Consider the following 10167-nt stretch of genomic DNA (forward strand, 5'->3'; position numbering starts at 1 on the left):
GACTTGTATTGGCGACGTATTGCGACGGATTGGCATACGTCGTGTCCGTCGTACGACGTATGCGTCGAAATTTGGCGACACGTCGTCGGCAAAAAACGTTGATTGTAACATTTTTTGTCTCCGCCTAAAAGTGTCGCGACGCATCCTGCGGCATACGTCGTTGGCTACAATGGAAGCCTATGAGCGACGGATGCGTCAGGACATGTCGTACGACGCAATGCAGCGCTGCAATACGTTTTTTTTTTACACTGAGCATGCTCAGAAGAAGGATTTTGTTGCCAATTGGCCAGACACCCCCAAATCTATATAAACCTGGCCTGGGCCTTCAACCCCACATATGCCAGCAAGACCCAGATAGGAGAAGAGACTGCCAGCAAGAGCCAGCCAGCCACAAGACCCCAGTGTAATGTGTGTGTGTGTGTATGCGTCTTCTGATTGGGTTCACCTTTCTGCCTTTGTTGTACATATGTGTATTTGCATAAAGCTTATGTGCGTGCGTGTGTGTGTGTGTGTGTGTGTGTGTGTGTGTGTGTGTGTGTATTTTTGTATGGCTGTGTGCTTTTGTAAGTATGTCTTCATGTGCCTGCACCTTATTATGCCTTTGCCAATCTTATGCCTGTTCATGTGGGAGGGTATGTGTCCACGTTCAGGATTGCATCAGGATTTGGTCAGGAATTTGCATCAGTATTTGTAAGCCAAAACCAGGAGTGGGTGTAAAATGCCGAAGTGGTGCATGTTTTTTTTATTATACTTTTCTTAATTGTTACACTTCTGGTTTTGGATTACAAAAAACTGCTGGAAAATCCTGACCAAATCCTGATGCAATCCTGAGCGTGGACACATACCAAGCATGTTAGTGCGCATCTTGTTGATTGCATGTGCATTTGTCCATGCCTTAATTGGTTAATTGCCTTTTCCTGATGTATTTACTAAGTATAGTGGTCTGTGCAGCATGTGGTTTAAATGTGTTTTTTTTTTTTTTTAATCGGATGTATTTTTGCAAAGTCTAGTGGTCTGCAGCTTGTGGTTTGAACGTGTGAGCGTGTTTTTTTGTTTTTTTTTTCTATTTCAAAGTGTTGATTTTATTATTACTGTTGAAACCATTCGCAGTTGATGTACTTGTATTTAAAATAAAGAGCATTTCTGCTCCTAATTGTGATGTTAAGAAAAAAAAAAAAGAGAGAAAAAAAAAGAAAATAATAAAATGTTTGTTAAAAAAATGTCCGTAGTATCATTTCAGAAAGGAAAATTTAAAACTGGTGTATGTACCAATGGTTACACATGCAATACAGAGTTGGTTGAGGGCTCTTTTTTTTAATAAAGGTTACACTTAAAGGTTTTTTGGGGGAGGTGATTTTTGAAATTAAAATGTGGTAAATATATGTTTACATGGTGGGTTCACATTTAAAAATATTTTTTTTGGAACATGGAAATGAATGGTATAACGTGCACCTGTTTTTGGGTTTTGGTGTTCACATTTAATTAACTTTTCTCACATCATTTTAGCAGGGTGTTTATTAAAACATTACCTAGTTCAGGGGGTGGTCTAACTATAAATCCATTATACTTATTATAGATACACCAGGGACCAGGTCCATAGCAGCCGCCTGTGTTCCATACCAGGACCAGCCCACCAGGCCAGCCCACCAGGACCACAGCCACAAATCTTGAAAAGTAAGTTTTGAAGACTCCAAATCTGCTACTTCAATGTGTAGAGCAGATTTCAAGTGTCTTTTTAACTTACAGAGACCCCAGGACCACAACAGTCGCCTGTGTTCCCTACAAGGACCAGCCCACCAGGCCAGCCCACCAGGACCACAGCCACAAATCTTGAAAAGTAAGTTTTGAAGACCCCAAATCTGCTACTTCAATGTGTAGAGCAGATTGCAAGTGTCTTTTTAACTTACAGAGACCCCAGGACCACAACAGTCGCCTGTGTTCCCTACAAGGACCAGCCCACCAGGCCAGCCCACCAGGACCACAGCCACAAATCTTGAAAAGTAAGTTTTGAAGACTCCAAATCTGCTACTTCAATGTGTAGAGCAGATTGCAAGTGTCTTTTTAACTTACAGAGACCCCAGGACCACAACAGTCGCCTGTGTTCCCTACAAGGACCAGCCCACCAGGCCAGCCCACCAGGACCACAGCCACAAATCTTGAAAAGTAAGTTTTGAAGACCCCAAATCTGCTACTTCAATGTGTAGAGCAGATTGCAAGTGTCTTTTTAACTTACAGAGACCCCAGGACCACAACAGTTGCCTGTGTTCCCTACAAGGACCAGCCCACCAGGCCAGCCCACCAGGACCACAGCCACAAATCTTGAAAAGTAAGTTTTGAAGACCCCAAATCTGCTACTTCAATGTGTAGAGCAGATTGCAAGTGTCTTTTTAACTTACAGAGACCCCAGGACCACAACAGTCGCCTGTGTTCCCTACAAGGACCAGCCCACCAGGCCAGCCCACCAGGACCACAGCCACAAATCTTGAAAAGTAAATTTTGAAGACCCCAAATCTGCTACTTCAATGTGTAGAGCAGATTGCAAGTGTCTTTTTAACTTACAGAGACCCCAGGACCACAACAGTCGCCTGTGTTCCCTACAAGGACCAGCCCACCAGGCCAGCACACCAGGATCACAGCCACAAATCTTGAAAAGTAAGTTTTTAAGACCCCAAATCTGCTACTTCAATGTGTAGAGCAGATTGCAAGTGTATTTTTAACTTACAGTGACCCCAGGACCACAACAGTCGCCTGTGTTCCCTACAAGGACCAGCCCACCAGGCCAGCCCACCAGGACCACAGCCACAAATCTTGAAAAGTAAGTTTTGAAGACCCCAAATCTGCTACTTCAATGTGTAGAGCAGATTGCAAGTGTCTTTTAACTTACAGAGACACCAGGACCACAGCTGCCGGCTTGCAACATCAACAATGTCCTCTTCTGACAGCCCTCCTCCACAGCAACAGCGTGTATCGGTAAGTTAACACAAAAAATGGTTTTTTTTTAGTTTTTTTTAATTTACATTATTGTTGATCACTACATGCATAAATTATGTTTCAACAGGAAGCTGAATCAGATGAGGAGCTGTCAGAAGGGGGCGAGACGGGTGGAGAGATGCAAGTGGAGGAGGAACCAAGTGTAAGTAGTGGTGAAACAGTTGCTTCGCACATCACACTGCACCATACACAAAACAGATTTTCATACATAACTAAACACAGAAAATATATGCCTACATTACTGAGAATTTGTTTCCTTTATTTCAGTCTCCTGCTGCTGCTGCTGCTGCTGCTCCTGCTGCTGCCGCTGAAGGTCCTCCCAGCCGCTCCCAGAGTCGGCGTAATCATCACCGCGGTCGGCCATCAGTGAGGTTTTTTTGTTGGGAGGGGGATTCTATTGGTACTTTAGTGTTTCAGTGTACTAATTTGTTTGTTTTTTTTCTTCTTTTTTTTTTTGGCACAGGCTTCACAGCGTGTTCCCGCCGAAGACTACGATGACGACATAGACATCGAATGTCTCATCGAGGAGGTTCGCGAGCGGGAGCCGCTGTGGAACATGGCTGACCGCAAACATGCCGATACTAGTGTCACCCGCCGGCTCTGGGACGAAGTGTGTCGGAACATCTTTCCAAGGTGGGAGGACCTTCATCCACAGCAGCAGAGCAAACTATGTAAGTATTCACTTTTCAGTGATGTTTTGAGCTGACTGTAATGTATTGCATTTACCAATTTTTTTTTTTCTTTTCATTCTTGTCTTCACAGGTGGAAAGGTTAGGAAGCGGTGGCGGTCACTGAGGGATCGCTTTAAGAGGGAATTTAACGAGGAGATACAGGCCCCGAGTGGCTCAGCAGGAAGGAAGAGGAGCAAATATAAATATGGCATGGCCCTCTCCTTCCTGAGGCGAACCATGCTGAGTAGAGTGTAAGTATTCTACAGCCCACTAATAACCATGTTAACCTGTCTAACTTAGTTTGGTTTCAGTCAGGGCTTTTTCATATCAATATATTAATTGTTTTTGTTTTTTCTTTCACAGCACCTTCTCCAGCCACCGGGCGCCTGCATCGTCCTCTGCGCCCTCTGGAGCGATCCCTCCTGAGTCCGCCACTGAGGGCCATGTCGGTAGGCCCCACACCTCTGACCCCTCCTCTGACCCCTCTGTTCCCTCCACCTCATCCGCACCAAGCACTGGAGCATTATTGCAGCCTTCATTGCTCGCATCTGATGCTGAACAGATAGCGTTTCCTTTACCCCACCCCTCTGATCCTGCCACCTCGAGACCACCATTAGGTTTGTGGCGGCAGCGACAGAGGGGTCAGGAAAAGAGCTATGCTCCTGAGTTCTTACATTTGAATGCATCCTTCCAAAGCTCTTTCAAAATTTTGGGAGAGCAAGTGACTGCTGGTTTCAACATGGTGCAATCACGCATCAGTGAAACAAGCCATGAAACCAGCAGTCGCTTGGATAGGCTGCATTCAGATGTAAGTCAGTCTCCGGCCAATCTTTTTTTTTAATCCATGCTCAGGAGCATGGAGAAGCTTTCTCTTCAGCAACAGATGTGGGTAATGAATACCTGCCATAATGCTCTAATGAAGGCCCTTAATGAAACCGAATCTACCCACACATCCAGTACAATCCCACCTCAGGCCCCATTTCCACACCATGCCCCACCCCAGGCCCCATTTCTACACCATACCCCCATTACCAAACCCAGCCCCAATACCCACACCAGCCCCATTACCAAACCCAGCCCCAATCCCCACACCAGCCCCATTACCAAACCCAGCCCCAATCCCCACAAGGGCACCATTACCAAACCCAGCCAGAAACCCCACGCCAGCCCCACTACCCAACCCAGTCCCACTACCCAACCCAGTCCCACTACCCAACCCAGTCACAATACCCAACCCAGTCCCAACACCCAACCCAGTCCCCATACCCATCCCGGCCCCCAAACCAAATTCCTTCCCCACTGTTTTCTTCCTTGCCCAGCTTACCTTCCCCAGTAAGTATTCCCCCTACCCCAACACCACCCCCCTCTGGTCAGCCTCCTGGTTTTACCCCCACTTCCACTGCACCCCAAACAAGTAGGGTTTCCCCACCTATCGACGTGGTCCAACCTTCCAGCCCCTCCTCCCCTCGTATCTCCACCCCACACTTTCAAGATTTATAAATGTCTGTTTATGTTAAAAAGTTATTTTCTAACAAAAACTTTGAAAATTTTTTTTAAAAAAGTTTGAACATAAAAAATATATATGTTTTTTGGTAAACAAAAAATGTTTTGAAAAAAAAGAGTTCAAATAAAATTCAGTCTGATTAAAATTCTACTCTGTGTGTGTGTGGATTTATTAAGGTCATATGGTAACTAATAACAAAGGTAAAATAAAAATAAACACCAGACGTGTGAAAGGTATAACATATTGGTTTTACTAGCAAGAAAACCACGCTTTTGTAATTTTTTTTTTTTTTTCTGAAGAAACACATTTTTTACATAAACCAAACACATGGAAAACAGGTTACACAATCATGTCTTGCCATGGGATCCACCCGACAGGTGACACAAAATAATCCACAAACTGGTCCCTCATCCTTGTAACAGAACCTGTAGAGCGAACCGAGCTGCTGTGGTAGTCCCACAAGGTTGTCTCCAACTCTTCGTCATCCAAGGAAATGGGCTCCTTTGAAAGGACAAAGTTGTGGAGCACCACACAGGCTTTAACTACCTTGTCTATAGTTGTGGTTTTCAGTTTGATAGCCGTCAGCAGAACTCGCCACTTCGCCGTCAATATGCCAAAAGAACACTCCACTACTCTTCGTGCCCTAGTAAGCCGGTAATTAAATACCCGCTTGGTATGGGTTAAGTTCCGGCTACTATACGGTTTCAGTAGGTGCGGCGACAGTTGAAAGGCTTCATCACCTACACAAACATATTCCATGGCTGGTTCACTTGTTCCTGGCAGTGGTCTAGCTGACGGGAAATCGTAGCTCTCTCCATAAAGGCAATGACTAGTGTTGAGCGATACCGTCCGATACTTGAAAGTATCGGTATCGGAAAGTATCGGCCGATACCGGCAAAGTATCGGATCTAATCCGATACCGATACCCGATACCAATACAAGTCAATGGGACTCAAGTATCGGACGGTATCCCTGATGGTTCCCAGAGTCTGAAGGAGAGGAAACTCCCCTTCAGGCCCTGGGATCCATATTAATGTGTAAAATAAAGAATTAAAATAAAAAATATTGCTATACTCACCTCTCCGACGCAGCCTGGACCTCACCGAGGGAACCGGCAGCGTTCTTTGCTTAAAATGCGCGCGTTTACTTCCTTCCGTGACATCACGGCTTGTGATTGGTCGCGTGCCGCCCATGTGGCCGCGACGCGACCAATCACAGCAAGCCGTGATGTAATTTTCAGGTCCTCAATGCCTAATTCTAGGCATTCAGGATTTTAAAATTACGTTCCGGCTTGTGATTGGTCGCGTCGCGGTCACATGGGCGACGCGACCAATCACAAGCCGTGACGTCACGGGAGGCAGGAAACGCGCGCATTTTAAAATTACGTCACGGCTTGTGATTGGTTGCGTGCCGCCCATGTGACCGCGACGCGACCAATCACAGCAAGCTGTGACGTAATTTCAGGTCCTGTATGCCTAATTCTGCATTCATGTTAGAAAAATTGCACAGACCAATAAGTTTCAATAAATGGCACTGTGAAATTTTTTTTAAGGACGGGACACACAATAAAACCTGCATGAAACCGGTGTAAAAAAGCAGGGGAATGTCCTGACTGTATCCAGAGTCGCCTCCGTCTCCGTTGCTGCAGAAGCATCCTCCGTCTTTCCGCTGCAGCCTCCTTCTCCCGCACTATGATATCCAGGCGATTCGTCTCAAAGATAACGTCGGTAACCAAACTAGCAATCCTCACAAGAACACCTTCCATCGCTGCCACAAAACTAAAACCCTCAAAGATGGGCTGTAAAAACAGTAACTATATAGTTTTCCATATTTTCCAGTAGCCAATCAAATTTGGGAGCCTCCCATTTTAAAAACGGATCCGTCGGAAAACCGGATGCAACGTATGCAACGCATCCAGTATTTTCGACGGAAACGTTTAGCGGATTTGCGACGGATCCGTCAAAATGCTGTATGCGTGGCATACGTTTGCCACTGTTTTTCACTTTTTTGACGCATCCGTTTTTTCGGCAAAAAAGACGTTTTGAGACGGTTTGCAATTAACGCTAGTGTGAAAGTAGCCTTATTCAAATGTCACTCAGCAAGTGCAGGATAACATCAAGTTACCCACAAAAGGAATGGCAAATGGCAGCTGGGGTGAAGTGCACGGCAAGAACAGTTCGTAACAGGCTCCAAGACGCAGGACTCAAGTCATGTAAAGCTAGAAAAAAGCCTTTCATCAATGAGACACAAAGGAGAGCCAGGCTGATGCTTGCCAAAGACCATAAGGACTGGACCATTAAGGACTGGAGTAAGGACAATGCACCATGCCACACAGCTAGGTCAATCAAGGTGTGGATGAAGGATCACCACATCAAATCCCTGTCATGGCCAGCCCAATCTCCAGACCTGAACCCCATTGAAAATCTCTGGAATGTAATCAAGAGGAAGATGGATAGTCACAAGCCACAAACAAACAACTGCTTAAATTTTTGTACCAGGAGTGGCATATGGTCATCCAAAAGCAGTGTAAAAGACTGGTGGAAAGCATGCCAAGACGCATGAAAGCTTTGATTTAAAAACATGGTTATTCCACAAAATATTGATTTCTGAACTCTTCCTGAATTAAAACATTAGTAATGTTGTTTCTAAAAGATTATGAACTTGTTTTTTTGCTATATTTGAAGTCAGCAAGCAAGGCCTTTTTTTTGGTTATTTTGACCATTTCTCATTTTCAGAAAATAAATACAAAATGTATTGCTTAGAACTTCGGAGACATGTTGTCAGTAGTTTCTAGAATAAAAGAACAATTTACATTTTACTCAAAAATATACTTATAAAGAGAAAAATCAGACAAACTGAAAAATTTGCAGTGGTCTCTTAATTTTTGCCAGAGCTGTATATATAATGGGTAAGTGTATAGTAGGCGAAGGTAACCAACAGCTTATTTAATAACACACTGCCCTCACAGGCTTTTTATGTTTTTATAAAATGTAAAAATGGTTTGAAAACTATCCAATTTTGGATGTAGATTCCAGTCATGCTGGTCTTTATGCACAATGAAATTGATCAAACTTTTGATTGGCGTTGGTAGGTAGAAGACAGGGGTACTCTGTGGTAAGGAACTTCCTTTTAAGTAATAGTACAAAGTCCACAACATTCACTCAGATATGTGATTTTGATCTATTGTATTGATAAGTCAGTATCCAGAATTATATCTTTCTTAGGATGAGCCACAGGTTTACTAATTGGAAAGGAAGAAGAACTGGCTTTTAATCAAGTTTTATAAAATATAATCTTTTTTGGAGCTGTAACGAGTTTTCTGTTTGGTAGTAAAGAAACAATAATTTTTTGAAAAGCAGGGCAAAAATTTTTTTCCTGACATAATTTTTTCAACACTAAGCCATGTTGAATACCATCTCTGACAGATAACTGAAGGCTGGACAAGAAAGTAATCCCATAGCAAACTGAGTCCATTTTGGCCACTGGTCTAATCTTATAACTCAGAAGTCTATGAGGTTAGCAGTGAGGCTGTGTGCACACGTAGCATATTTTTTTGTGTTTTTTTCACGGTTTTTCGCTATAAAACCGTGAAAAAAACGCTACCATTAAGCATCCTATGTAAGAGAATGCATTCCGCATTTTTTGTGAACATGCTGCATTTTTTCCTGAGCGGAATCGCATTCCAGAAAAAAACGCAGCATGTTCATTAAAATTGCGGAATCGCGGCGATTCTGCACCCATAGGAGTGCATTGATCTGCTTACTTCCCGCACGGGGCTGTGCACACCATGCGGGAAGTAAGCAGATCATGTGCGGTTGGTACCCAGGGTGGAGGAGAGGAGACTCTCCTCCACGCACTGGGCACCATATAATTGGTAAAAAATAAAAGAATTAAAATAAAAAATAGCGATATACTCACCTTCGATGTCCCCCGCAGTCTTCCGGCCTCTCCGCTGCATGCTGCCGCTTCGGTTCCTATAGCTACTGGGCGGTGAAGGACCTGCGATGATGTCACGGTCTTGTGATTGGTCGCGAGACCGCATGTGACCGGTCATGTGACCAATCACAAACCGTGACGTCATCTCAGGCCCTTCACCGCACAACAGCTATAGGAACGGAAGCCGCTGAGGTCTGCAGGTGAGTATAACCATGTTTTTTATTTTTTTTATTATTTTTAAACATTCGATCTTTTACTATAGATGCGGCATAGGCTGCATCTATAGTAAAAAGTTGGTCACACTTGTCAAACACTATGTTTGACAAGTGTGACCAACCTGTCAGTCAGTTTTCCAAGTGATGCTACAGATCGCTTGGAAAACTCTAGCATTCTGCAAGCTAATTATGCTTGCAAAACGCTAGTTTTCTGCAGGTATATGCATGCTAATTCTGCATGCAATATACCCGCGGCAGGAGGCTCAGAATTGCCGCAGCAATTCTGCAACGTGTGAACTTAGCCTCAGGTTAACTGCAAAGGAAAGGGCAAAGTCCATGTACGAATAAACATAGCTGTTCATGATGTTCAGGCAGTTCATCTCGGTTTGAAATGTGCCCCAGTTTGGAGTAATGTTAGAAAAAGCATTGGGTCCATGATGCCATTTTCTGTAATTGCTGCCTCGGCTACTCATTTTAGTCCAAGCGATGGCTTTGTGGATATAAGGGAAAGGTCCACTGGTCATACATGCAGTCAGCAGTCCGTGAAATCTTTTCCAAAGCATAGACCATGGCTTTTCCAGTTATATGCCTATTTTTGACTCCATTTCGGAAGCTGGAAAAAAATTCTTTCTGCTTTTAGAAGGGTCTAAAAGAATGGTTATAAAATAGTCATTTGCTAGATGCTAACAATACACTTCTCATCCCACAAGAAATTGAGTGTGCAGCTTGCTATGCACACCAGCATGATTTAGGGCCTCTTTAGTACACTTTCTGCACCATTCTTGCAAGGTTGGTTGTCACAGGAAGCATCATCATCACCATAAATTTCAAGCTTAGGCCTGCCTGTGCC

General features: G+C 44.0%; 2 long non-coding RNA genes across 2 annotated transcripts; both read left to right on the top strand.

The window, feature by feature from the left end:
* Positions 1-1659: 1659 nt before the first annotated feature.
* LOC143768930 (uncharacterized) lies at positions 1660-1994 on the top strand. Its single transcript, XR_013214127.1, has 3 exons — positions 1660-1674; positions 1747-1837; positions 1910-1994. It is a non-coding gene; the product is annotated as an uncharacterized LOC143768930 (long non-coding RNA).
* Positions 1995-2311: 317 nt separating this feature from the next.
* On the top strand, positions 2312-2620 carry LOC143768931 (uncharacterized). The gene is made up of 3 exons (XR_013214128.1): positions 2312-2326; positions 2399-2489; positions 2562-2620. It is a non-coding gene; the product is annotated as an uncharacterized LOC143768931 (long non-coding RNA).
* Positions 2621-10167: the final 7547 nt, after the last annotated feature.

Source organism: Ranitomeya variabilis, chromosome 4 (genome assembly GCF_051348905.1).
Source record: "Ranitomeya variabilis isolate aRanVar5 chromosome 4, aRanVar5.hap1, whole genome shotgun sequence".
Lineage (NCBI taxonomy): Eukaryota > Metazoa > Chordata > Amphibia > Anura > Dendrobatidae > Ranitomeya > Ranitomeya variabilis.